This window comes from Artemia franciscana, chromosome 1 (assembly GCF_032884065.1).
Source record: "Artemia franciscana chromosome 1, ASM3288406v1, whole genome shotgun sequence".
Lineage (NCBI taxonomy): Eukaryota > Metazoa > Arthropoda > Branchiopoda > Anostraca > Artemiidae > Artemia > Artemia franciscana.
Window position 1 is genome coordinate 13165150 of NC_088863.1, and position 15975 is coordinate 13181124.

Consider the following 15975-nt stretch of genomic DNA (forward strand, 5'->3'; position numbering starts at 1 on the left):
CATGATTCTGGTTTAAACAAGGCAACATTCAAACCTTATCCCGCTAAAGCCTATCTATGAAACATCGGCAATTTATATAATTAAAAGTCTTTGCTTTATAGGCTGCCTGGATCATGTGAGGTCATTGAGGCATATCAATTAGACCTTTGGACTATTTAGTAAAAATAATGCCTCAAATTTTCACCCAATACCATCCGTGGCATTCGGGGATGCCTAAGGGCATAGGAGATTGGAGGTTTAGGGTCACTGGCCCAATTTGACACCTTCAATCATACATAGCCTTGCAATATTCTGATTTTAACAATGTGCGATAAGCCCACCCATTCTGCTAGAATGTTTTAGGACTACTTCTAGGAGCAACAGATTCATAATTTCAGTCTCTTATTCTTCGTGGCTCACCCCTTTCTCTTGGAGGTGAATTTTATGGATCTTTGATCATTCTGGTTGTAAAATCTAGATCAAAGTTTAATGCAATACTGTTGGGGGGTTACAGGTGTGCTTGGACTCGGAAAAGCCTTGTTCTAACCATTATCCTCTGAAAAAATGCAAATTAGTGCCCTCCCCTTCCTTCTTGAACTGTATTTTGGGCGTCTCTGGTAATGAATTTATCAACATTAATTCTTTGGCTAAAAAGTACTATCCCCCTTTTATCTTTACTTTCTTTAAAATTTATCTTTAGAAATATAATTATCTTAATTAACCATATTATACTGACATTACTTGCCTAGAAACAAGAGTACTGAAAATAAATGAATTTTTTTCAATATCTAGATCAATTGAATTTCTGAATACATTTCATTAAATTCCTAGTTGTTATACTCGCAGAGATGGAGCGGGTTAAAAGGGGAAGTTCTCCCTAAGGAATGTGCAAGGAATCATGTCTCACAAGAAAATCTCACACTAAAAACAACTGTAGTGCTATTCCCTTTCCCTATTACTTTCTGTAAAGGTTTTAAAGCCTAGTGACGAGAGACCTCCAACAGGGAGTAGGTACAGGATTTGAACCCCTATTAAGGAAAATCCAAGGACACTCCCCCCCCCGCAAAAAAGAGGAAAAAGATAATAGCATAAGTTGTGAATTTTACTTTTCAGAAAATATTGGCATCACTGGGACGGGCATGGGGCACTTGCCCTCTTACATCCCCTTATATTTTGAAAAAAACCTTTTGGGAATATTTTCATTGAAAAGTGCCCTTTGTTTGGTGTCTTCATTGAAAATTTAAAACAACGACAAATTTGTCCCCCTCCCTAGATTTGAGAACTACGTTTTACCCCCTCCTATATTTTTGTAAATCGAGACCACTGTAAGAAAATAGGTTGACAAAATGCATCAAAAAGTTAAAAATATTGACATTTCTACAATGAAAATTGACTTTCTGTCCCCCTCCTGAAATAGCTTCGGGCATATGCACATATGCTGGTAAAATTTTCCGCTTTCAGGTCACAGTCTAGATTCATCTTCGTTGGAGGCCATATCATTCCATAAGGAGAGCTGACAGGGAGAATGGTCATTTTTTAAGGGACTAAATTAATATTTACGTACAAGATTTCAGTCTGATAGAACCCCCTCCACTGATGACGCACCTGCCCTCGTTCCTCCTCTCTTTATATGGCTTTTTAATGGAAGACACATAATTTATTCATATCTTTGTTGTTGTTTCTAATTGAAAAATTGTGTTGATAAGACATGTAAAGATGCGATTTTGGCACAAGTTCCAAATCTTCCCAGAGTTCCCAATTCGAATTTTCCAGTCGTTGGCGGGAACTCACCTTGAACACGACCTTGAAGAAAGAAACAGTCCGAGGAAGTTAGTCATGTAAGCCATCTATATAAATTGGTAGTTTATTTTTTCAACGAGGATATTAATATTTTGAATGACCTCCAATGAACCGGCAAACCACATGAATTAAAAGCCAAAGGTGTACACTAGTTTTTGGATAGACTGCAATACACCTATGACGAATCGTGCTTAATTCAAATCAGTCCTTGGCATCTTGTTGATGTAACCCGCTGTCTTACCTGGCCTTCTCCTATTTGCAACTTTATAAATTTTTGTGCAATAAGATAAAACTGTGCCATAAGATACCGTATTCTTTGGGATTTCTCTGATAAACACGTAAGAATATCTAATTTCGTATGATTCTAGCGTAAATATTAGTTAGGCAAGTAATTTTTAAATTAGGTTGAATTGACTTTTGTTGACTATTTTAGGATAAATATATCAATTGCTGATTAGAAAGGGGTTGGAAAATATGGTAATTATTGATCAAGGTTCCTTCTCTGAAGTAAACATTGCAATAACAAAAGATTAGCAACATTATATTCTAGGTTCAAAACTCTTTTCAATATGTTTTCTACCGTGACAGTTATGCCCCACTCCCTTCAATGGAGCCAGTAAGGACGGATCTAGGATTTTGGTTTGGGGGGGAGGGGTATTTTATCAGAGGATTTACAAAAAAATTAAAAACGCATCAACAGCTTTTTTATATGCATTTTTGCTATATTTTTATGAATTGGACAAACATTTTGGGGAAAGGGAGAGGTTAAGCCCCGTACCGCCTCCCTGGATATAGTCTTGGGGTCCAGGTACGACCGTGGGATTATACACAACTTGAAAAACCATGATTGAGCCTTGGAGATATGATTCGTAGAAAATTTATGTATATCATAACTGGTAGACGGTGCTTAGCCCCCCCCCCCCAGATAAAACCGAATAATACCCCCTTTAGAAGCCCACCCCGGCGGAAAATATCCCCCGGTAAATATATCTTCCCGGAAAACACACCCACGTGGATAATAAGGCTTTTCAAATTTAAGAATTTTATGTGAGTTTTTTTTTCCATAGGAGGAAGGAATTTCGGTACTTGTGTATTATGTGCCACACAGTCAAGTTTACACTATGTAAAACTCGAGAACAAACTGGTTTCTTCGTTAGTTTGTTTTAGCTTAGCGCGAGACAAGACAAAGACAAGTGACAAAATAGACGGGAAATATATAACTTGGGCTATATATTTGCGCATAAGGAGGGGGCAGGGGTAAGGTTTTTGGACATTTGAAGGCAGAAAATAATTATTACTTCGTATTATGTAAAATAATTGTACCTAACACTTTTGCATGCAAAGCCACTTTACTTTGCCCCCCCCCCCTAATGTGTGAATATATAGCCCAAATTTGTTTCTAAAGTAAAGAATATACTAACGAAGAAACCGGTTTTCCCGGTGCTATTTAAAAACGATCAAAAATTAAATTTAAAAAAAAACAGTTTTTTCAACTGAAAGTAAGGAGCAACATCAAAATTTTAAATGAACAGAAATTATTACGTATTTTACAAATTACACAAATATTTTATTTTAAAAATAGTAACAAATTATATATTTCCCATATATTCTGTCGCTTGTCTTTGTCTTGTCACGCACTAAGCTGAAAGAAATTAACGAAGAAACCGGTTTGTTATTGATTTTTACATAGCGTAAGCTTCAGTGAATGCCGCATAATACACAAGTACCAAAATTCCTTCCCTACAGAAATTTCAAAAACAAAACCCAAATAAAATTCTAATATATGGAAAGCCGTATTTTCCACGGGGGAGGTATTTTCCGGGGGTATTTACCAGGAGTATTTTCCCCGAGGGGAGGGATATTTTCTAGAGGGTATTGCCCGAAGGGTGTTTTCGGTGGGGAGTGGGGGTATTTTCCCAGGAGGATATTTTCCGGGGGTATTTTCCGAGGCTGGGTATTTTCCGCGGGGGAGTATCGAGGGTAATCACCGGGGGCGGGGGGCAGACGCCTAGACTTAAATCTCCAGTGGGGTTGAATTGTCTAGAGAACCTTTCCGCGATCAGGAAGATTTTTCCGTGGAGGTTGAGCCGGATTTCCTGTATTATTTAAAAAAAAAGACCAGAATTAAATAAAAACAAGTTTTTTCAACTGAAAAGAAGGAGCAGCATTAAAATTTTAAATGAACAGAAATTATTGCGTATATGGGGGTTGTCCTCTCCATAATACCTCACTCTTTGCGCTAAGGTGTTTTTAATATTTTTTTTTAAAGGAGCTAATTATTCTAGTTAAACGGCCTTTGTTTTTCAGGATTCATTCTTATTGGCGGGTTTTGACGGAGGGACACCTCCCTCATATATGTAATATTTACTGTTCGTAATAAGCTTCTGTTAGTATTAAACTTTTTTCTGTTCCTATCTAAGCTTTAATGCTGCTCCTTGCTTTCAGCTGGAAAAAATTTGTTTTCTTTATTTAATCGTATAACAGACTTTAATGGTTCGTTACAGAGAAAAAAATTAGGACCACCGTTTCTAACGTCAAGATTGAGCCCGGGCTAGCTAAACCTAGGATTCAATCGTGTAGTTGAAGCAGACACTTGAAATTATTTTGTGTCAGGGGTCTAGCGTTTTGAGTTTCGGGTACAACTTTGAAAAAAAAAATTGCTAAAATGAGAAAAATACAGAACATAAAAGAAGATAGAAAAAAAAATATCCTGATTCTTACTCAAAATATTCTGGCTCAAAGATTCACCCCTTTTTTCAATTCAGTTTTTCATTTCAAACCATTTTATTGACAAAACTCAATTTTGCAACAATTTGCACTAAAGCAGAAAAATGCTTGAAAAACCGATCAATTGGACATTATTTATTTCAATTCATCCTATCAGCTCAAAAAAAAGACAGGGGATAACTACAATAATAGTAAAGGCGGGAAAAAGAGGAAAAAATAGAAAAAGGGAAAATACTAAAACGATATAAAAAATAAACACAACTCAAACAAAAACAAATCATTCGATTATTAAAAATTAAGGACTTTTTAAACCCTTCCCCAACAGTTTCCGCACTGAATGATTCGCGTTTTTTCAGCTTTCGAAGACCAGTTATCAAATTTATTGGAAGGAAAGAAGTAATTGATTCGTAAATAATGAATTATAGAATAAAAGACTTGTATCATAACCTTAAATTACCTTAAGTCGCAGCTTGGAGCTATATAAGGACTTTCCATCCTTGTAATGCTCCAGTGATGAAAAAAATTCCTTTGATGTAGATTATGGCTGTTAGATTAGACTCTTGTGGAGGACTCTGCAGCTTCCCAATTGTAAAGGAACTCCTGGCAGAGCCATTCCTTATCAAGGTGGGACTTGAACGTGACGGTTGAAATTGCAGAAACTGTTTCCTCAGACGACTGATTCCACAGATTGATGACTCTTTGGCTGAAGAAATGACTTCTATGTCTACTTGTGGAATGCTGCATGGGGAGCTTCAATGAATGTCCCCTAGTACCAGAATGCAAGGGCTGTGCAAAGAGACCGGGAAGGATGTTTTTACAAAGGATTTTCTTGGTTAAAATCACGTCACCTCTTTTCTTTCGGTATGTCAGTGTCGGCAGCTTCAAACGACATAGTCTTTCTTCGTATGGAAATTTATTCACACTGTTAACCATCTTAGTGGCACGACGCTGGACATCCTCAAGCAACTTCTTCTCTTTTTTGAAAAAAGGGGCTGCCAATGACATTCCGGACCTCCAGACGTGGTCGTACAAGCGCCTTATATAACTTCATAAAAACTCTTGGGTTTCGGCTGGACGTGGTTCTTTTTATAATACCAAGGGATTTATTTGCAGAAGATGAAACAGACTTAGCATGGCTGCTAAACTTTAATTGGTGATCAACAATAACCCCAAGATCTTTTTCATCGGAAACAGCAGAAAGGAAGCGGTCTTGAAGGAAATTTTTATGATGCTTGTTGTGTTTGCGCAAATGGATGGTATGGCAGTTTTCAACATTAAAAGTAAGGAGCCACTTGTTAGCTCTTCTTTCTAGACTGTCAAGATCTGTTTGAATTGATTGCTGGTCAGAGGAAGTAGCCGCTTTTCCAACTAGTTTTGAGTCATCAGCATAAAGGGTAACAAGATTTGAAAGAAGGATAGGTATATCGTTGACATAGAAGTTAAAAAGTGTTGGTCCAAGAATAGTACCCTGGGGTACTCCACTTAATACAGTTGTGGGAGAAGAGAAATGAAGAGTTCCTTGTGAATCGAAAACTCTGACACTCTGTGATCTGTCAGAGAGGAAGCCCATAATCCACTGTACAACACCTTCATTGACACCTGCAGCCTTCAGTTTGATTATGAGGAATTCATGACAAACCTTATCGAATGCTTTGGACAGATCAAGACGAATTATGTCGACAGGAAGACTCTTATCAAGCAGTATAGTCACCAATTCATATGTTTGGACGAGGTTAGTGTCAACAGATCTACCAGATCTGAATCCATGTTGTGATGTGGAGAGTATGTTATTAACTTCAAGATGTTCAATTAGAGCTTTCTTAACAAATCTCTCAAGCACCTTAACAACTGCAGAAGTGATGCCTATAGGACGGTAATTTTCTGCAGAGTCTCTTCGTCCCATTTTTATGGTTACGGGTTATATAAGATGTTTTCCAATCATGCGGCAGTTCCTCATTTTGCAGAGATAACCGGAGAAGCATGCACAGGGGGTAACTGAGAGCTTTTCGACACTCTTTAAGAAGACGTCGATGAACATCGTCTGGTCCCTTTGACTTATTTACATCAAGCTTCCCAAGACTATTGAAAACCATTACTTCACTTACTGACAGATCAGGCATGGGAAAAAGCACTTCAAACGATGGAGGATCTGGTGAGGCTGTACCTTTGTTTTGGGTAAAGGCAGAAGCGATCATATCTCATAAAGACCAAAAAGTCTGTGAAGCTTAATATACAGGAAATTTAATGTAAAGGTTAATCTAAAGATAGTGTAGTGGATCAAACAGTTTGGGGTAACGAACTGTAAGTAAGGAGCAACCCGGCTCAATATTAGGCGATTACCTATGAAACAGAGTCTTCATAACAATAGATGCATCAGAAGAATTGAGTTTTGATACTTATTCAAAATATATGGACTTCATGAAGTTTAATGTTACCCATCAAAAATTACGAACCTGAGAAAAATTGGCCTTATTTTTTAAAAAGTGAGAAATGCCCCTTAACATCAAGTGGTCTCAATGAAAATCCACCATCCGATTCAGCATATCAAAGAACCTTACTGCAGAGGTTTCAAGCTTCTATAAACAAAAATGTAGAATTTTAATTTTTTGCCAGGAGCAATATCAAGGATACGTTTTTATTTGTTTGTTTTCTTTTTCCCCTGGGGTCATTGCATTGAGCCAATGATCCTAGAAGATCTGGATAGGTATCATTCGATCTTAGATCAAAAGTTTTAATGCCCTTTTTAAGTAACCAAAAATATTGGAGGACAGCAATTCGCCCTCCCACCTCTCTTTTTTCCCAAAATTGTCCGATCAAAACTTTGAGATAACCATTTTGTTCAGTATAGTCGAAAGATCTAATAATTATGTCTTTGAGGATGACTTAACCCCCCCATTTCCTAAGGAGGAAGGGCTGCAAGTTATAAACTTTGCCCATCGTTTACATATAGTATTGACTATTGGGAAGCGTAAAGAGTCTTTTGAGGGGGGTTCTGATGGGATACTTATGTGGGAGGATCTTTCAATGGAGGATTTTTTGTGGGGGTAGGGAATTGTCCATGAAGGGGAAGCTGGATTTCCGACATTAATTAAAAAGTATAAGAAATTAAAAAAAAAACGACAAGAATTTTTAAACTGAAAGTAAGTAGCAATATTAAAACTTAAAAAAACCGAAATTATTACGTAGATGAGGGGGCTATTCCCTCCTCAGTACCTTACTCTTTACGCTAATTTTTTTTGAATTTTAAAAAAGCTTATTATTCTAATTAAACGGTCCTTGTTTGTCAGGAGTCATTCTTAAATAATTGAAACAAAAAATCATACTTTAGCGTAAAGAGAAAGGTATTGAGGAGGGGACAACCCCATCACATACTTAATAATTTCTTCGAGTTTTAAGTTTTAATATTGCTCTTTACTTTCAGTTGTAAAAACTTCTTTTTTCAGTCTAGGCAATAATGCTCCTAAGCTAATGAGTCAAATTCGGAAATTAAAAGTAGGAAGGACAAGAAATATTAGGGTTAATTTTATTACTTATCCTATGAATTTTAATTTTATTCATTTTTAATTTACTATTAATTTTAATATTTAATCATATTCAGAAATGAACAGTAGGAAAGAAAAAAAAATCAGGGTTAATTTATTTACTTATCCCACCATTTTTTCATGGTTATTAGACTTACCCAGATTATTAAAATAAATATTTAAAAATAAATATATATATCTCAAAATAAAGATAACATATCAAGTAACTCTCGATAGGATTGAGTTTTAGGATCAAGCTAGACATGATGTTTACAGTCATGTTTTTGCAAACTAACAATAAATTGTTTCTAGCCGTAATAGTGAATCTCTCCAGCGTAAGGTTGTGTTGTTGAAGAAAATGATCATTAGATCTTCAAATGGTTTTAGACACTAAGAAAAACTGAAGCACGAAAATAAAACGTACAAAATCCGTTTTCTTATTAAAGGACTTCTTTAATAAGAATCTTTATTTAAGGACTTCTATATTTTATAATTTTGAATATATTTTTGGCTTTTTATTAAGTTTTAAATGTCATTTTGAACCCCTTTGAATTAAATTTAGACAAATTGAATTTAATTTTCAAATTCCACGGCAAATATGCATTCACAAACAATAATATTAGTTTCAAACATTTTAGTTTCAGTCAACTTTAATGTTTTGTGCTTCTACCAAAACAGCGCTATTTTTTTCTGCAAAAACAGCGAAACAAATTACACCGTTTTTGGTCTTTCGACTAACTCAGACAAAAAAAAATCTACCTCAACATTTTGACCAAATGTCTTTGTGGAGGGAGAGCTAAAAAATAGTGTGAAGGGGATTGGTTGCCCTCTAATGACTTTTGCCTCTCAAACAGGATATTAAGACTTTCAAAGCAATGATCCCTTTCCGAATTTCGAATACCCTCAACCCTTATTTAGATTTTCCAATGGCATCCCCATCAGCATAGTTATTGGGCCTTTTAATAATTTTCTGCTAAATAACTACCTCAAGTGGTGAACACATGCTAACCAAAGTGGCCTGCATCTACAATGAAATTAATGAATCTTTGCAGGGCCATACAGGCCGAAGTATCAGATTAGTAGGATTCCACCTTTTACCTCGAGACTGCATCTGCAACAGAGCCAAATTTCAAATTATAAGGATCTCCACGTCCATTTTTAAAAGAAGTGTTTTTAAAATTTTACCAATGGTATGTTTTTATCCTAGAGCACTCGAATGGAAATTCTATCTTTCCCTTATTAAATTTTAGGCTAATTTTGTCCCACAAAGCGCAGAATTTTAGACAAATGAATGAATATTGCTTAACAGGAGCGGATTCAGGTGCATCTTGGACCCTCATTTTTTTTTACTTTTTTTAAAATAAAAATGTCAATTTAGACAATTATTGGCACCCTTGTCACATTGCCCTCTCCCATCGTTTATTTTTTTCTAGATACGCCTTTGTCGCACAATTCCTTCAGTTTTGCCTTCCAAGAGAATCGTTGGAAGAGGGCAAAGTGTATTTATGGCCTTGAAAGGCCTATTTTTTGCAGTAGTTTTTGTTCAGGACTGTGCTATGTTATCCTTGAATACCAATTGAGGATTATACCACCTCCTTGCCCCCTCCAGAAAGTAGCGTTAAAAATAACTTATGCTGTTATCAAAAGGTGTTATGAAAAATCAATTTATCTTCAATGAAGATGGACTGAGGAAAAAAGTCACAGCTTTTTTAAAGGAAATAAACAATCACAGCCCTCTCAGGAATATCTTTTCAGGAACATCCTTCTCAGTGATATCCTTTCAATCTTTCTTTGGTGTTAAGAAAAAATATTCCCCAATACTGGTAATTCCCTCTTTCAACATATGTTTTGTCAATGTTTTATTCTTACAAAGAAATATAGCTCTCTCCTCCACCCTAAGTGGTGTCCTTGTGCCCTAGATGCATAAGAGGGGGAGACAGGGGGAGAACCTCCTAGAATCAATATTCAAAGGGGTTTTCTTTAACAAATTTTTTCAATGGGACAAATTCAAAGTACTAGGTTATAGGTGGACGGCGTTTACCCCCTCCCCCAGCGATTATATTTTTATTATGTATATGAGGGGGTTTGTCCCCTCGTTAATACCTCGCTCTTTACGCTAAATCTTAAGTTTTGTACCAATTCTTTAAGAATGACCCCTGAATCAGAAGGGCCGTAGAATAAATAGTTGAAATTACTAAAAATACTTTAGCATAAAGAGCGAGGTATTTATCTCCTCCTAAATACCTCCCTCTTTATGCTAAAGTATTTTTAGAACCCCTCATATGTGTAATAATCTCTGTTCGTTTTAAGTTTTAATGCTGCTCCTTACTTTCAATTGAAAAAACTTTTTCATGTTTATTTTTTCATTGTTTTTTATAGTAATGCTAGAAAATCCCGCGCCCTTTTCATTGAATTTATCTTCCCCCATGACATATTCCTCCAAGGAAAGATTCTCCCACATAGCCCCCTCCCCTCAACCCCACCCCCAAACCAAAAAAATCCCCCTGAAAACGTCTGTACACTTCCCAATAACCATTACTGTATGTAAACACTGGTCAAAGTTTGTAACTTTGGTAACAAAGTTTGTAACTTCACAGTCCCCCAGGAACTGTGAGAGAGTAAGTCATCCCCAAAGACATGGTTATTATGGTTTTCGACTATGCGGAACAAAATGCCTATCTCAAAATTTTGATCCGTTGACTGTGGGAAAAAATAAGCGTGGGAGGGGGCCTAGGTGCCCTCCAATTTTTTTGGTCACTTAAAAAGGGCACTAGAACTTCTCATTTCCGTTAGAATGAGCCCTCTTGCAACATTCTAGGACCGCTTGATCGATACCATGACCCCTGGGAAAAAAAAAGAATAAATAAACACGCACCCGTGATCTGTCTTCTGGCAAAAAATACGAAACTCCACGTTTTTGTAGATAGGAGCTTGATTTTTGCTATAGAGCTCTCTGATACGCTGAATGCGATGGTGTGATTTTCGTTAAGATTCTATGACTTTTAAGGGGTGTTTTCCCCTATCATCCAAAATAAGGCGAATTTTCTCAGGCTCGTAACTTTTGATGACGAAGAATAAATTTGATGAAACATATATATTTAAAATCAGCATGAAAATACGATTCTTTTGATGTATCTTTTAGCATCAAAATTTCGTTTTTTAGAGTTTCGTTTACTATTGAGCCGGGTCGCTCCTTACTACAGTTCGTTACCACGAACTGTTTGATTAATTTGGACAACTCTTGAGGGGTTCCGAATCATACAACTAAGTTCAAATTCCTGACTAGCTTCATAATACTGTGCTTATGCGGTTCGTGACTGCGGGCCTGTTGGATGAAATAAAAAACAAATGTGTTTTACAGTGAAAAAAAAATCGAACAAACCCCAGGCTACATTTGTATTCTATTACGTAAATACCAATGCATCCTAACTCTCATTGAGCCTTAATATTAATACAGGATTAGTTTTAAGGAAGGGGGAGGTGAAGGTGAAGATTGATCACTTTTTATTTCAGGGAATTTACTGGTCTACGCAATTATTATGAAAGTAAAGATTAACATTAAATCTCAATACTAGTAGAATGTATTCCGTATAGGAGAAGGAATACCCCTTTCTCATCCACAACCTCCTCCTCGTGGTCGTAAAAGTTTGGACGATACTCATTCGATCGGAAAGTGGGAGTTCTAGTCCTTTTTATAAGTCGAAAGTGATTGGTGACCAGCCAGCCCCTGTCCTAAAACTGTTTTATACATTCTTCCTTTTGTTATCCCATAGGACGTCTGCTAAATATGTTGAGGTACCTATTTTATACTATCCCTGTGGCTGCTTAATTTTGTGTATGGGTGAATTTTTCATTAGGGGATTTTTTTGTGGGGGGATTTTCCGAGGGAGATTTACTGCGGTGGGATTTTCCAGGATGGATTTTTCTGGTGAAAATTCTCCATGCGAGAATTCTCTGTAGGAGGAGGGAAATTTTCCGAGTGGGAATGGAGAATTTTCCTGGGGAAACGCTGCCTCCTGATGGAAGTCCACAGAGATTCAGGCTGGGACTTAGAAACAAGAGTTATTACTGCCCATGGACTTGGTCTGGTACTGAAATTTATAATATATGATACCAGTTTACCCCTTGCGATCGAGAACGCGTCCAGTAGGCATGCATCAGAAGGTTTCCCCCATGAAGTACCTTTTAGGGGATTATCCTCTATTTAATTAACCTCTTTAAATTTATTTAATTAACTTCTTTTTAAATTTGACCTGTATTTTACACTGATTTGATAACAACCCCCAGCCCCCCCCCACAATACAAAAAAATAACAGAAATAAAAATATGCAAATAAATTTTATCGGATATTCTACACTATATATTCTATTTGTATTTTGACATATGGGTAGAATATTCCAGAATCACTTCTTATCTTCATTGTTTTTACTTGTCTTATTTCCATTTGACTGCTCAATTTTATATGTAGGGAAAATTGGCCGGGTGAGGGGATCCGCACGGGGGATGATTATCCACGGGTTGGTGGGAACTTTGTGGGGGAATCTTCCATTAGGGGGGGTTAGATTTTCCAGGGGTATTGTCAACGAGAGGGCTGGATTTTCTGGGGAGTAGTTGTTCGCAGAGGCAATGTTCCAGGGGAATTAACCAAGCAACACAGAAAATATAAAAAACAACATTGTAATGTGCGGGCAGGTAAGCAAATACCCGTTATTTAACAAGAATGGTGATATTCAACCAGGTAATAGAGAAGTAGATAAAACTAACTGGTTTCACATCCTCTAAGTGCTTGAGGAAACTTTTGTTTTTTGTGTTTAAGAGAAAGTGTAAGGCGCTATCCAAAATAAAAGCTTTCTACCAAATTATTAAAAATCAATGCTTTTATGGTTATAGTAGCATGAATCTGGGGTGCCCTGTTAATCCCCTCTCGCATACAACACCTCCAGCAAAATCGTGGCATGATCTTACGAAAGAAAACTTTTTGGAAGTTTTCAGTAAAATTATTGAAACAATGATACCCTATATTTAGCAGCTCCACAGAAAAAGACCTATGGAAGAGAACAAGAGAGTTGTTCCGTGCACTTCTTCATTTCTCAATGTCATCACATCGACATGGCACATTCCTTTGCGATAAAACGAATTTTTTTGCCTAAAAAAATTAATACGTAGAGGGAGAGTAAGAAAATTTTTGCCACTAAGCTCAGAATTAAATCTTGGTGACCCTGCCTTTGCTCTACCTTAGTTTTAATTAGAAACTAGGAATTTCAGTGGTGTCAATAGGGAAAGGGGTTGGCATTTTCCTCCCCCTAGATTTTTGGCCCCCTACTCTAAAAAATTCCTTTTTTGGGTGTTTTTGGTTAATTAAAAATGCCTTTCCTGGGATTTTTCAGTGAAAGCTACCTCCATCCCCAGATTTTAAAAAGTGCATTTTGCCATCCCTCCAACGTCTTTGTGACTTGACGTCACTGAAGAAGCTGTGAATAAAAGCAAGTTTTGTAACAGGGAGCCAGATTTTAGTTTTGATAGGTGTTTCCCACTCTCCTCTATAACTCAGGCTTGAAGATCTTTGTGTGAAACAATATCTATAATAAAAAAGGAATTAGATTCACAATTTTGAGCTTCTGGTAGCTAAAACCGTCAACTGCCCTGTTTTTTGTCTTTTTTAAAGTACAGATTCTCATTGCTGGTAAAGATGTTTGTCATTTAGAATGACAATCCTGTTTCATTAAAGTATAAATTTAAAAAAAATAAAATAAAACGAATGGGTTAATTTTCTTGCTATTATGGTAGTAAGACTAAATTTATAAGTCACAAGAACAGTATTGTGATGTCAGAAGTGGGGCAATTGAAATATTTTCATTAAGGAACTAGAACATATAGCAAGAAAAAGTTAATTGCTACCACAATTAGATATGTACCTTACCACTGATTCATCAACAAAGTCAATACACACAGCGTCAATACAATCATTAAAGTCAATACATCTACCAAAAAGTCAGTACAACGTTCGTAATCAATATGAATAATCAGTCATATTCAAAGATGAGGGAAAATGGCAGATTCAAAATTGAACTGTATTATACCACAATGTTACCATAAATACTTCTTAACATAAGCACATGACATATACTTAATTGTGACGTGGCATGACCTGCCCTGTGAATATGTGCGGCATGTATCACACTGCTATCTTGCAATTATGTGCAATGGTGAATTTTATAACCTATAGTTGTTAATAAGTTATATTCGGATGGGATCCCTGAACATTGGCTGGAAACTTGAAACCAATTATTCAAATTTCGAGTTCTTTGATTAGTTGAAGGGGTTAGCAGTGTTTTAACACTACCGCGGTTTTCCGCCAGCATATGTTTTCCGCCACCTTTAAATTCAGGTAGGTCAGAATTGACATAAACATTGACATAGATATAAGAACAGACAGACATAGATAGAGACTAATCTAACCTATCTATTTTGACCCAACTAATCCTCTTGATGATTCCTGGGTGGTGGAAAACATACGGTGGCGGAAAACCGCGATGGCGTTAAAACACCCAGTTCGTTGAAGGCAGCTTATTTCAACTCGATGAATATTCAATGGTGATTGAGTATTGACCATTCTTAGTGGTGACAAATAAATCATTATTGGAGGCTAAATACTTAACGGGAGGAATACCAGCAATTCTTTTCCCATACATCACTGCTATGGCACTGTTTTGTTGCGCAAATAAACCTTCTTCCTAACAAAATATTCATCGTCTCACTTTTCAAGCTGAATTTCTGCTTCTTCTTCCCAAATCGGTGCGAGGTTATAAGAGTTTTGTCACCTGCCTTTTGAAGAAAAAACCTCTATTACAAAACAAATCTTATTTTCATTAAGAATCCATTCATTTATCGACCAATGCTAGATTTATTACGGTGATTAATAAATTAACATTTACAAGTTTAGTAAATCAAGGAAACTTTACTTTAAATATTTTATCTTTAGTGCAAAGGATATAGTAATGCTGTTTGTCATTAATTAAAAAATTATAATTAGTAAGTAATGATGTTAATTATATTTTCAAATTAGGTTCGACATCCAATTTCTGGCGACGCTTGTTTTTTTAAGGAACCAAGGATATAAAAAAAGAATTGTCGTTTTTCCTTGAGCCCCCCTTAAATATATACATGCCCAGAGTCGTTAAAGGGTGGGGGCAACCGGAGAAGCTGCCCCGGGCGTCATGGCTAAGGGGCATCGTGGCCTGGGAATTGCCAGCTTTCATAAAGTTTTTCACTTTGGTTAAACTTTTTGGCTTATATTTTAGTCGGGTGGGGGTGGGGGCACCGCAACTAATTTTACCTCGAGTACCACCAACCCCTACGAACGGCATTGTTCATTACGGAAAACCACGATTTGCTAAGATTTTTTGTTCGGTTGTCTCAAAACTATGAAGTTAATAGGGCGGTATCATATTTTAACCAGTGTTGCTAGGTTAAAGCGTGAAAATAAATCAACAAAATTAATTAATTAAATTTGAGAAACACTTTTCGGTCGTAAAGATTCAAGCATTAATTATCTGTTCATTCCCAAAACTAACTACACGTTCAAAGCAAACTGTAGGTTGTTTGGTGTCATAATTATTTGCTGATTTTTCGCCTACGTTTTTCTTTTTAAATTTGGCTCCTGCTACTGTTAAAACAGCATAACTACTTATGGCAGTCTTTTTCATTGAAAATTGAAGGACCTTTTTTCTAATTTTGCGACTTACGTTTTCTCTGTCCCTAGTACCTTAAGTACACCAGGGCTGACAATGTAGCTAATCTCGCATACGTGATCACAGGAGACATTAAAATTGAATCGCTTCTCCGCTGACTTTGAAAGTGCAGAGCGATTCAAAATTGATTCACTGTTAGAAAGTGCAACTAAAAATTAATTAGCGGGTCTTTCAAACATTTTTTTCAGATGGGTGCT

The 15975-nt window shown here is 36.5% G+C and overlaps 1 protein-coding gene across 3 annotated transcripts in view; it reads left to right on the forward strand.

Annotated features, from left to right (window-relative positions):
* The first annotated feature begins 1750 nt into the window (after window positions 1–1750).
* Window positions 1751–15975, forward strand: part of LOC136025923 (6-phosphofructo-2-kinase/fructose-2,6-bisphosphatase-like) — a 127176-nt gene continuing 112951 nt past the window's right edge. The window contains exon 1 of one of the 3 annotated variants that reach the window (XM_065702020.1): window positions 1751–2117. The gene's annotated coding sequence lies outside the window, so the exon portion shown is untranslated. The remainder of the gene's footprint in view (window positions 2118–15975) is intronic. The other 2 variants (XM_065702030.1, XM_065702053.1) reach the window with 2 other exon arrangements.